The sequence below is a fragment of the Ambystoma mexicanum genome, chromosome 4q (genome assembly GCF_040938575.1).
Source record: "Ambystoma mexicanum isolate Mex_15411 chromosome 4q, UKY_AmexF1_1, whole genome shotgun sequence".
In the NCBI taxonomy this organism is placed as follows: Eukaryota; Metazoa; Chordata; class Amphibia; order Caudata; family Ambystomatidae; genus Ambystoma; species Ambystoma mexicanum.
In genome coordinates this window covers 252,704,090-252,716,888 of record NC_090928.1, presented here as the reverse complement: position 1 = coordinate 252,716,888, position 12,799 = coordinate 252,704,090, and the positions used below count along the sequence as shown (strand labels likewise).

The window sequence follows — 12,799 nt, the reverse complement described above, 5'->3', positions numbered from 1 at the left end:
AGTTGACGACCAGATTCAAGCCTATTCTTCAGACATTTGACCACACATCGCCTCACCTCTAGTTGATACAAATGTGTGTTCTATTTCATAACATGAAAGTACATAAATCACAAGGCATATCAAACTGGAAAATATGTAACTCCTTAGGTTATGGAAAAAAAAGGTGAAGCTTTAGATTTACCCTCCTCCATACAGCACAAGTATAAGAAGGCTAAGTAACGTCACTAATCAATATCCTTTGGGTTTCTGGGCCTCAACGCAACGACAAACAATGTGTGACCATATTAGTTTGACAAGGAATTGTAGCTGTTTATTGTCCATGATGTACAAAACAAATGAGGTCAGACAAAAAGGCAAACCCTCTTGTTTATGTGAAACCAGCAGACAACACGGACATAACTCCTGGCCAGCACACAGATCTTCATTGGAATGTGTTGCTGGTAACACAGCCTCCAGGCAATTCCCCAGGAGCATGTCTCTAGGTGGGGCAGGATGAGAAGTCATCCGGGCACCACAAAGTCCCGACTAGGCAAGAATGTGCTTTTTTTCAATATTTCTGCATGAGCAGGTGAGGCATGGCCAGTGCTTTCGTCAGTGACTCAAAAATGGAGTCACAATCAAGCCAGGCATGTGTGCTGGTCCCATCACAGACTGGCTTTGCTCGCACAGCTCCACTGGTGCCTCGGCAAGCCCGGTTTGCGGAGATAGGATCATTGGCATACCAAGATCATGGCAGGTTACTGGCACAGCCCGGTGCCCACTGGCTTTTCATATGCTCCAGCTTGGCCTTCCCTGGTTTACAAGAGATGTGCTGATGCTATGAGTGGGAGACTGGTGCGTGGGGGCACAGTTGGGGAGTGGGGAGGATGTGGACTCTGTATAGTGCTGCTCCTGCCGCTGCAGTGATAAGGATGTACCGGCGTTCGTGTAACTCTGGTCTGCTGCAATGGGAACGAACACCCAAAAGACATGTGGAAATGTTGGCTTGGGGTCAGGTAAGCCAACCACCAAAATGAAGGACTCTGCATGACAATAGAAATAGTGGCAGATGAAGCATCTTAGTCACAGAATGTTTCTTGTGCAAAGATGCACTGGATCGTATGCACTCTGCCAGAAGTATCATTTAAAACGATCTTTCTTCTAGACGGAAGGTGCTGGTAAAACATGTCAAAATGCAACATTACAAAAAAATAAATAAATAAATCTGGCCCATCTCCCTGATCGACCAGCTTCTTTCGCCCCTCCATTGCATATCCAGCTCCAAATGTGTTATGTCGCAGGATCCTTTTTAGAATCCTGGTTCTGCCACTGACCTTGGGAGCATGATCCTTCCTTACTACCATTCTCCCTAGGATACTGCAGAAGAGGAGTTCCTTCGCCCTTGTGGTGTGAGCAGGAGAGTGCTCGTTAATGGGGGACCCCAACCTTTAAAGGAATCTCAAAGTGTCTTCATCTTTGGTTTGGCAGGTGAGGGCGGAACGGCAACTTGGGCTTCCCTTAGCAGGTGGGAATGGGACGGGTGCACAGCTCTGAAATACTCATCAGCACAGGGTCTGGAACCCCGGCAACTGACCAAGGGAGGTCAACCAAAGCCAGGACTGCAACAGGTGCAGAATTGAACATAGTTCCTCTGGCCGGAATCTGCCAGGCAGCCACGTGGGTAGCCCCACGTACCTCTGCATCCGATTACAGGCAATCTCATCGACGATACAGATAACCGCTTTGCTGTGGGAGCGAAGGATGCTGTGGGAAAAGACCAGGTTTGATTTCTGGTGGGGTTACTCTTCATTAAATAACGGGTGTTGCAGTGCAGACTTATTTTAGTCCGAAGTCCCCTGCTTTGCTAGCTCTTAATAGGGGACAGGGCAGGAGGCTGCCCAGCAACATGTCGGTGAACGTATCCTTTTATATAAAGATCAAGCCCGTCGCAAGATAGTATTAACTCATTAGATTAGGACGAGGAAGAGTATGGCTAGTGGGAATGGTGATTACCAGATGCAATCAAGGCTTCCATGCCTTTGGCCATTAAGTCAAGTTTTTGCCAATAAGTAGAATCGCTGGAAACTTCCAAGAACAAACTATATGCCACCACATGAGCGACACACGAAGGATGGGGGGGGGGCACTCCTGACCACACAGTGTAGGTATTGAGGTAACGAAAAATGGGGAATGTTGGGACAGGCACGATGCTTTTGCTTGGGTAGATGTGTAAAATTGACTCACTCACGATCATCATTTTCCCTCACCGTCTGTGCCAAAAAATAAGACACCACTAGCAGTGGTGAAGCGAGAGCATGGAGAGGGCCGGCCCTCCCCCTACCCTCACCCTCCCACCACAGTCTGGGAAAAAAAAACCTGCCTCCTCCTCTCAACTAATCCCCTTCGATTTATCTGAAAGCGGGATTATGGCCACACTGAAAGGGGGGGGGGCACTCCTCCTCGTGAATCGCCAACATAAATTGATTACTTTGGAGCAAGGAGACTCAAGTCCCAATCACTGCTGCCTCACCAAACTGTGCACGCCTGGCCAAAGCGCGATCGCCCTATCAGGGATGTCATTTGGGGGTCAACAGGGGTCGCACCAGTGACCCCCCCCCCCGACCCCACAGGTATCCCTTGCTATCCCTGTAGTCCCTGGGCTGTGGCCAGCGCCACGTGGCTCTTTGTTTCTTCAGTAGCTGGCTTTCTTGTTCAGGCCTCTTAAAAAACAGGGGCTTCCACAAGTATAACACTTTGAGCAGTGACCCTAAATACGAAACAATAGGAATAACAATTTTTCTTTCTGGAATTCTATACAATAATTGCTAGACTCATTAAAGGTTTATGTAAGGCACACTTCAGGGGGTGAGTCACTGATTTGGTCTGTTTTTAAAACACATCAAATTCACAATGCAGACAAAAGCGTCCAAAAGGCATTTAGAGTAGAATAAGCATCCATTTCGGACTATGTATTTTGCTTTTCGCAAATGCTGTTATCGCTGTTAAGAACATCACAAGACATTCCATCCTGGTGCCCTCAGTCACTTGACAAAGTCCTTGTGCCTAAAAGCTTGTGTACAGTTTAGAAATGTTTCATAGCACATAAATTGGCCTCGATTTCATTGTGCCACAATTAAAGCTTTGTTGTAATGAGTCCGTCTTTCCTATCTTCATGGCATGCTGTGCAGGATGTTTGTTTGTATAAGGAAACGAGTGCCCACAGTACAGGGTGCCATGTGAGTGCGCTGCTTTCCCTGCGCTGAATTCTTTAATACACAGTTATGAACCCTCCCAATGGTATGAATTTTGCCAACCTCTGAAGCCTGAAAAGCAGATCCACGCATGTGGCCAACTTTGCACCAGACCCGCAGATGAACTAACTGGCCCGCTGTTAAATCTCAGTTCCTAGTTTAATGGCATCCAAGTGATTTGCTTTCGGACTTGTTTTCGAACTTTGAGAACACTCAGACATGCAATCGCTATTATTGATATAGCCGGTAACATAGCTGTAGCCGATAAGATAGTTCAGTGGATTGCGCGCTCGCTGCTGTGATGTGTGTAAAATCTTCAGGTAGGTTGCAGGTTCGAATCCCAGCAAGACCAACTCAGCCTTTCATTCTCCTGAGGCTGATAAATGAGTACCAACACAGGTTGGATGATATTGTATGTATATTTATTCTATATAAAACGCTTAAGCGCAAGTGCTATACAATGACACATCATTATCATTTGGCCTTGGACGTCTGCTTGCATTCACAGTAATTTAGGGAAATGGGCCTAAACACACTGATATTAACGATACATATGGTGATCCATTCTTGTATTGAATGTACAGTGATATTGTAACCATATTTTTTGTCGTGTACTTGGGAACAATGATATGTGATGCCACTCCCTGTTTTGTCAAGGGGAAAGGGTTGTGTTTTATTGCTTCCCATGATGTCACTTCGGGGTGGGGTCAAATTACATCACTTCATGTGATGTCACCAAGGGTCAGGTGATGTCACTTCCAATACCCCTGGCATTTGGGTGAAATGACGTCCCTATGCCTCGTAGAGGTTCGCTTGTCTGCAAGCACCCATCATTTTGGCAAACAGACCCCAACATCAGAAACAAATTGAGGTTTACGTTTTGAAACGGCTCTCCAATACAAGTGCGCAACAGCAAAGACCAGTGGAAAACTCACCGGGAGAGTCAGTATTTCTCGAGTCCGGGTCACCTCCCCCTTTGCAAAACTATCCTTCTGTTTGTTCTCAGAACTCGCCATTGTGTCCTTTCGTCAAGGCTTAGCATCTTTGGAGGGGGTCCAGCAGCATTCTGGAACCTAATAAATAAAGGATTTGTGTTGTGCGGCTCGCTTCCCTTTGCTACCTTGAATTGTACAGTGTAGCAGCCCGCGATTCAGAAATCCACAACAGCACACCATGCGAGCACCCCCACATTCATTTGTATCAGTGTCCCAAACTAGATAAACACCTCCTCTGTGACAGTGGTGGAAAAAACAAGCATTGGCAATGCCAACAGTTTGGGCTTTTGTGTAGGCATGGTAAAGGCACTGCCTTAGTGGTATTAACCGGCCATTGTTGGTAGCAGGTTCAAAATGGGACCAGTATCTGGGCATCTAATAGCAGTGCCTGGCAAATGCCTAATATTTGAACGCAAGCCAACAGTGTTGGCTTTGCCAATGCTTGTTTTTAACAGGACTTCAGTGAAGGACAAAATCGAGTGGCTGAAAGCATATCTGGTTAAGACATTTTTATTATTCCGGTAGCCTGTTTAGAACTTCAATTAAGTCACTTACTCTCAGAAGACTGCTTTCAAAAACACTGGGAGGCACTTTGCCTGCAACGTTTGATGGTAACAATGGCACATGCCAAACTACTCTTAAAATGAGCCAAACAGTTGTGGATAAACTGTGACCGCTCCATCAAAGAAGCCACAATAACACACATCAACACAAGTCTGTTAACATAAGTTTTGTTGACATACTTTTTTTTTAATCATATAGTGCTTGCTCTAGTAGTCTTTTCGGTTTCGTAGCACTGTAAAAGGCAGCCGTTAAAGTGATACACGCCTAGGGTGGGGCCTTACTGGCTGTTAAGAGCCCACAAGCCAGAGGGCCGCCTGGTCTTTATCGGAATTAGCAATAGAATGTAATGTTTAGTAAACTGATTTGTGCAGGGCGCAAGCCCTGATTAATAAAAAAAAAATTGCCACAGCTAATGAGATGCCAGAAATGTCGTAATGCCGGTATAATACAAGCTCAGAATATCAGTGCTCCAGATATCTGATCCAAGGAGATGCCCCCCCCCTCCATATCTTGATGTTCCTAAATTCCACAGTCCTCAGTGTATCAATGAAATCCCCAGAGTAATGTCATGCACCAACATTGTTCATTTAATTCGGGAGGCACTAGCCTGCTCCCGTTATAAATCCGGACTAAAACTCCCAGAATGCAAAGTTAAAACCAGGTCTTGACGTGTGCTTCCAGAAGAGAGTGGATACTGTTGGCAAGTGTGTAATCTGTTCAAAGTAATCCTTCAGCTGCCTCTCAAATCGCTCTTCATTCAACATTCCTGCACTCAATATTTCCAGGTCTCCTCCATCTTTCTTGGGTCCCATTAGCGCTTCCTTTTCTCTTGGTGCATTTCCCTTTTCTTGTAAGATTGCCTCGATCCTTCCTATTCTTGAAAAAGCCATTCCTTGATACACCCTTCCCTCCAATTACCGCCCATTTCTTTCAAAAGTTTAGAAATAAAATGAACATGTGACATATTAATACTTTTCCCCTCCAAAATTCTAATTATCTTACTTCTTTTTTTGTTCATGTTTTAGAGCTAAACTGAACTTTCCACATATCGTCAATTATCACATGAACAATTTAAGCATCTTTTAAAAACTAAAGTTAAAAGATGTAATGAATACAAAATTCCTTAAAATCCTTTTCACATATGTTTTTAAAATCACAAAACCAAATTCATGCTCTTTAAGAATCTTTGAGGACCACTTCCAGAAACTCCAATAAACTTACTGACAGTGAGAGCTCATTAGTATTTAAGATTCTGATCCACAGATCCTCTTCAGTCTGCCTAGGGCACAGCTCAGTCATTTTCTACCCCACATAGAATACATCCTGGCATAAGAGACCCCGTTGTTTTAAGGTCTCATCCTGTAGGGCACAACAACAATATAACCGTTTACCTTCAAGAACCTTACTTCTTCTCCGTAACACTTCCCTAGTTGGGCATAGATTTAGCTTTACTCTCATCTTGAACCTAAATTCTCTCAACTGAAGTTTCATCAGGTATGGGGCTAAAATATTTTTTATTGTCCAATTAAAATGATCATCAAAGGTTTCGTATTCCATTAATACAGCCCTGAGCCGGATCCAAACGTGTCTAAATACTTTCTGTTTTACCTTTCTAAGATTCAGCAAAAGTTCCTTCATCGAGAAATCAATTTTTGCGAGTAACAGCGTGCCCCACTCCACCCATTTCACTAAAACCCAGCAGTTGCCCTTTACCCACAGTTCATGGAGATGTGTGAAAAAGGAAGCATTTGGAGGACTAACAATCCTGGCAAAAATGTACAGCTTTCCCCAGTCAACTCCTGTCTCAAATGGGAGCCGACCTAATTCAAACAAAATACCAGCCATCGGGTCAGAGGCCGGAAGGCAGAGGACTTTGCGCCATAGCTTAGTCTCCAGCTTAGCCCAGTGTGTACAATCTTCTCTCGTCTGTGCCCCAAAAGTTAGTTTAGGTACATTTTGCTGTCTGAATAATCTCAGTAGGGGCAGCAGCAGGGAGTACCTTCCCAATTTAATGTCAAATTGAATTAACTGGAAGGTTGCTGGCAAAAATCGTGAACTTATATCAGCGTCGGGTGCGTTCCTACTTGTTCCGTCATAAAGAAAAGATCCTAGATACTTATATTTGTCAACCACCTCCAAAGATTGCCCTTTGATGTTCCAACCAAATGATTTCCACGTACACTTTCTCCTGTTCCGTACCAAGATTTCTGATTTTATGTTGTTAATCTTAAAATCCTGCTGGCTAAGGAACTCTTCCACCGCCTGCTGTGCTCTGTGCAGCCCTATGGGGGTCATTTCGCAGATGACAATGTCATAAGCGCACGTCAAATGTTGCACCTTTGATCCCCTAATATGGGTGTGTTAGTCTTCATAGAATTCCAACAAGTGGGCATATCCTTTATATAAAAACTGAAAAGAAATGGACCGAGGACACACCCTAGACGTAGCCCCCAATTAGTCTCTATCCAATTTGAATAGGAGCCTTGTGAATCTAATCTCACTTTTATTTTTGTACCCGAGTGCAAAGCCTCCAGGACTCCAATTAATGGTTCAGAGCAAACACTATCATGCATGCTTTTCCACAAAATGTCCCTGTTTACATGATCAAAAGACGATATGTCAACTCCCTTAAATATTAGCACTATCAAAGCCCCACACCATGCGTCCGGAAGCCTTCTCGTTAATATATTCTTGAACAATAGTGACTTTCGATTTAAGGGTCAAATTTGAGAGACCCTCAGGCCCCTGGGCATTTGACTTTTTACTTGATTTTATCAACAGAGCAATGTCATCCAGATCCCAACCGAAAGCCCCTTGCCAGCTATAATCTAAAAATAGTCTGCTTCCAGTATTGCCTGGCACAACATACACCTCCGTGAAGTACTTCATCCATTCCCCCTCTGATATTGCTTGGGTTTGTAAATAGTGGTCAGTTCTCCTATGCTTTATGAAGTACCAAAATCTTGTATCTTTTCCAAGCATGCAACTCAACATTTCTCTGCGTCGATCCCCACCAGGAACGTATGGCCCTATAGACAATGTTTATATTTTTGTTTTATGGTTCAGACTTCAATGTGTTCTCCTAGATGCCTCTTCCTCCACACATCCATTAATTCTTGGCACATCTCCCTTTTGAGTGCCCTCACCAAAGGGTCGAAAGCATGGTTCAACCGCACCCTCCTAAGTCCCTTTTCCAAGTTCCTTGCTAGCACTATACTCCCCAAAACCATTGAGATGCAAGGGCAAAACCAAGAGGAGAGCACAGGACCTCCGCCCCCGAACAGAAGAGATTCACGATCTTTCCATCAAAAGCCCCCAATATTTTTGGGGACCACTTAACTTTCTTACTTCGACCAATCACAATGATCCTTTTGAATTGGTCTACACCTTTCAATACAGTGGATCATTATATACTTTGTTCATCCATTTCCTCTTGATAGCTCGGTCCTTCTTGGTGGTCCTTTTACCTCTCAGATTGCTAACCTCCCCACTCTCACTATGCTTTAGTGTTCCATGGGGCTCATTTTGAGTCCTCTCTTTATTTCCATTGACAATAGTCTTATATGATCTATTCTTATGCCAGGAAATGTCACATCTACGTGTGTTAGTAAATCTCGTTCTCCCATCACCTTCATGCCACAAACGTTACACTTTCTTTGCTATTAGATATTGTATGCATTCCCATTTACTTCTTAATTTTTACAAAACGAAAAACGTGTTCTTTCACACCCTTTCTCCTTTGCATTTCCTTCTTATCTCTCTGTCTTTTCTTTTCCCATTCCTTCCCTGGATCATACCAGTTAATTTCAACTCAACTGTGTGACTGGGTCAGGGACCTGACCCGGTCAAGAGGGGAAGGGGACACCTCAAAAGCTTTGGTGGGAGGTTTACAAGGGTTTGCACCAGAGCAAGTCCTGCCCCAGGGGTGGGCTGTGGGAGTTGGGAGGGCCCCAGTCCTGTCCCTTCTACTTGCGAGTGCTTGCATGAAATGAGTACCGCCTATTCTTGCCCCATGCCTGTACTGCACAGTGCTGGCCACTCTCTTTCTTCTCCCACAGGACTTCTACATCCAGCATGCCTAGTGCTGGAATAACAAGCGAGCAACCAGTTTGGGAGAGAAGCAACAGGGAGCAGACATTCCTCTGAGCAACCCACACAACAGATCCACGGATCAAGCATGCTACCTGACACATACCACAATGAGGGATATAACTCCAGCCTCAGCGAGTATCTGAAATGGGCCACTCAGCGTTACAGCAATCTCTGTGCACCATACAAACCTCACAAAGACAATTTCCTTAACTGTGACAGGGCCTTGAAGCGGTCTCCTTGGCAAACCAGTATAATAAACACTCAGGCAAGTACTTATATGAATGTAGTTGCGTTTTGAATCTAGCTACTGTTGTGTGCCACTGCCCTGCACCTTTTCCCACACGGATAGTACCGTAGGCCTGGTATTTTAAACGTTTCTTGCATTTGAATCTAGCTACTGTTCTGTGCCACTAAACGGTTGGTATCTTTCTCCACACGGACAGTGCAGTAGGTTCAACATCTCAAATCTATACCTCAGAGCCGAGGCAGCCGACCATCCACCATGCCAAGCAGCTACAAGGTTAGAGGGTCACTCTGGCGCACCACAAACTTGGCTAATACCTCACACAGGCCTCTTCCCTACTCCCCTGAAGCTCTACCCCTTGCTCACTCCTTGTGGGGGGGGGGCGAGAGGGATCATCTCCCCCAGCCTCTTTCCACAATCCCCACCACCCACCTACACAGACCTCTGCAGTCTGCCCATACCCCCTAACCACCTCCCAACCTATGCTCCAGTCCTTCGTTCCACAACCCTGTTCTCCCTCCACACCTATAGAGCAATAGCTCTCCCTTCGCATCAATAAACGCTGCCTAGGCTGCCCTAGCCAAAATCCCTCACTCGGTTGCCCCACTGACCGACACCGAGACACACAAACACACACCGAGACACACACAGACCCCACCCACCCCCACTGGCACCTCAGAAGCCATTAAAACAGAAACACTGGCATCACCTGGGTCCTTTCATCTCTGCACTATTCACCTATCTCTACCCCAGATCCTTGACAACACACCTCACAGCCCCTCCACATTCCACTCCCACACCTACGAACTCCCCAAGGACCCTGACCTTGCAAGCTCTTTTCTCACACACACCAAGAACACTCCCAGCATCCCCTGCCCCCAAAACAGACACTACACCGTCCCTTAATAACCCCTATCCTATCAGCCTCCACACTCTACCCTACACCTGCCCCTCCTAACCATCCCCCTCTTCACTACACCTTCACCCACAGGGCCCCCCAGGGGATCCCTGCTCCAACCCTCACACACACCCTTAGCCTGCCTACCTCTGCTCCCCCCACCTGGGGCCAGCAATTACTGTCCACTGAGTCACCCCTTCTGTCCTCCTTCCCTCACTTCAAACGCCCATCCTAGCAGCAGGCTTTCATGTATCCTAATTAACGCCAGATCGGTTGCCAAAAATCGCCACAACATATATGACTTAATATCCTCTGACAGCCCAAACATCCTTTTCATCACAGAGGCCTGCTGCTTCCAGGACTTCTGACACATTGCGCAAAAGGCTGCACCCCAGGCTACACCCTGATCGTGCACAATGGAACCAGCAGGGCAGGTAGGCTACCTCGCCATCTCGCACTCCGAGGAACAAGTCTGCAACGCAGACCGCAAATCGCTCCTATTGAAACTTCTCATCACCCCTCTCTTACCTACAGCTTCCTACTCATATGTAGACCTCCAGACTACAACAGAAATGTTGCGGATACCCTCAGCGACTGTCTAGCGGCCATCCTGGTAACTCACTGCAACCTTACCATGCTAGGAGACCTCAACATATGGCTCAATGTCCCGCATAAGCCTAGAACACGATTAACCTGGACAACCTGGACAACCTGGAATCCCCCCACATGGTCAAACTAACTCTAGACTTGGCTAACTCCCTACTTGCCTCCCTACCCTCCCTCCCTTTCCAGGGAGGTCAGCCCTCCATCACCCATTTTGACCAATGGCCCTCCAAAGCTCTCAGACCCCTCAAACCCTTCAGATCCTCCTCCATCAGACAAGGCCCCTCCCCTAGATGGTTCACCCCATCTCTCCAACCCCTCAAAACACAAAACCACACCCTGGAACACAGGTGGCGGGCTGAACTATCACCCCAGAATAGATCTGCATACGCCCATCAGATCAAAGCCTACAAGGCAGAAATCCGGAAGGACAAAAGATCCTTTTACTGGAACAGGATCTCTAATACCCATAAACAACAGTGGGTAACTCCACAGGAGCGTCTCAGAATGTAAGGCCCCTCCATGTACTTCTTCCCACCCTACCCCACTCCCAAGCACCATTTCGACAACATACTGATGGAAAGAAAGCACACCATTGGCTCTAAACCAACACCGCTCCCACCTCGCTCCCTTGCTCCCATGTCCGTCCTCACATACCCTACCACCAGCTGCCCACTCTTCTATACCTTCTCTCCCATCTCACTGCCTGAATTCCGCAGGTTACTTTCCAGCAACCATCCTGTGGAATCCCTGGTAGATCACTGCGCGCCTGCTCTCCTAAAAGATATCCTTTCCTCAACCTGTGCAGGCAGCATCTCAAGATCTATTAACTCATCCCTCACCTCAGGCACATTCTCAGAAGCTTTCAAGACATCCCAAATAAAACCCCTGCTCAAAAAACCCTCCCTTGACCCCCTACCATCTCAAACAACAGTTTCAAAGCTAAACTAACTGACCAAATGGCCTATTCCCAACTATGCCTTTTCACTGATTCCAACCTCCTCTTCGACCCCGCCCAGTCCAGCTTCAGACCCCTACGAGGAAAAGAACCTTAGACTCAGAAGGTTGTGCCGCACTTCTCCTCGACCTCTCTGCAGAATTTGACACCATCACAACAGATAGACTCCACTCGCTCGGCATCAGGAATATAGCATTGATGTGGATATTCTACTTCCTCGCCGACAGATCACAATTTACTCCCATGCCTCCTTTCTCCTCGATCCAACACCCTGTCACCAACGGAGGAGCACAGGGAGCATCTCTAATTACCCCTGCTCTTTAACCTCTACCTGAGCCCCCCCACTATTATCCGTTAGCGTGGCCTAACTTGCTACAACTATGCAGATGACAGACACCCAGATCATTTTCAAGATCACTAAGACCACCTCCAACCCTGCCTCCGACCTCTTCTCATGCCTCACAGAAATTGATCACTGGATGATGGCTAATCACCTCCTCAACCTCGGAAAAAAACTGAAATCATGATCTGCAGGAAGACTGCCTTCTGCCCCCAACCCACCCCTGACCGCCCCCCCCAGACCCTGCTCCTGCTACATCCAACACAGTAAAGAACCCTGGATGTACGATGGACGCAGATCTGACACCATCACATTACATCAACGCTGTACCTATATCATGCTATATAGACGTACACATTCTCCGACGCATTTCCCCTTCCTCTCTTACCCTCACAGTCACTGCAATCACAAATATCGTACTCTCTCACCTAGACTTCTCTAGAGTTGAAATCTAGGTGAGAGATACATGGGCATCCCTGCATCTCACCTCTGAAAACTCCAAAGGGTCCAAAACACTGCAGCCAGCCTACTGCTAGGCCCAAGAGAGGACATCACACCCGCCCCCAGTGTCCTCCACTGGCTCCCTGTTGGGCGATGATCCAACTTCAAAGCTATGTGCCTCACTCACTGTGCTTTGCACAAGACAGGCCCAGAATATCTACAACACAAGCTCACCACATATGGACGCATCAGAAACCCGAGATCAGGCACGGCACTCCACCTTGCCATCCATTCCACCAAATCGACCAGAATAGGAGGACCTGCTTTTCCATCCAAGCGCCTACAAAGGCATTCACTGCATAGAGGATCGTCCATAGAGGATCGCCTCGCCGCCTGAAAGGCAGTCAAGACCAGGCTCATCATGCCCCCCCGTC

General features: G+C 46.7%; 1 protein-coding gene across 5 annotated transcripts in view; it reads right to left on the bottom strand.

Annotated features, from left to right (window-relative positions):
- The window catches only part of NINL (ninein like), a 1,017,292-nt gene that overhangs the window by 966,316 nt on the left and 38,177 nt on the right, over positions 1-12,799 (bottom strand). Inside the window, exon 1 of one of the 5 annotated variants that reach the window (XM_069607818.1) lies at positions 4,166-4,186. The exons of the other annotated variants lie outside the window; for them this stretch is intronic. The gene's annotated coding sequence lies outside the window, so the exon portion shown is untranslated. Of the gene's footprint in view, positions 1-4,165; positions 4,187-12,799 lie in introns of those variants that run through there. 5 annotated transcript variants of the gene reach the window in all.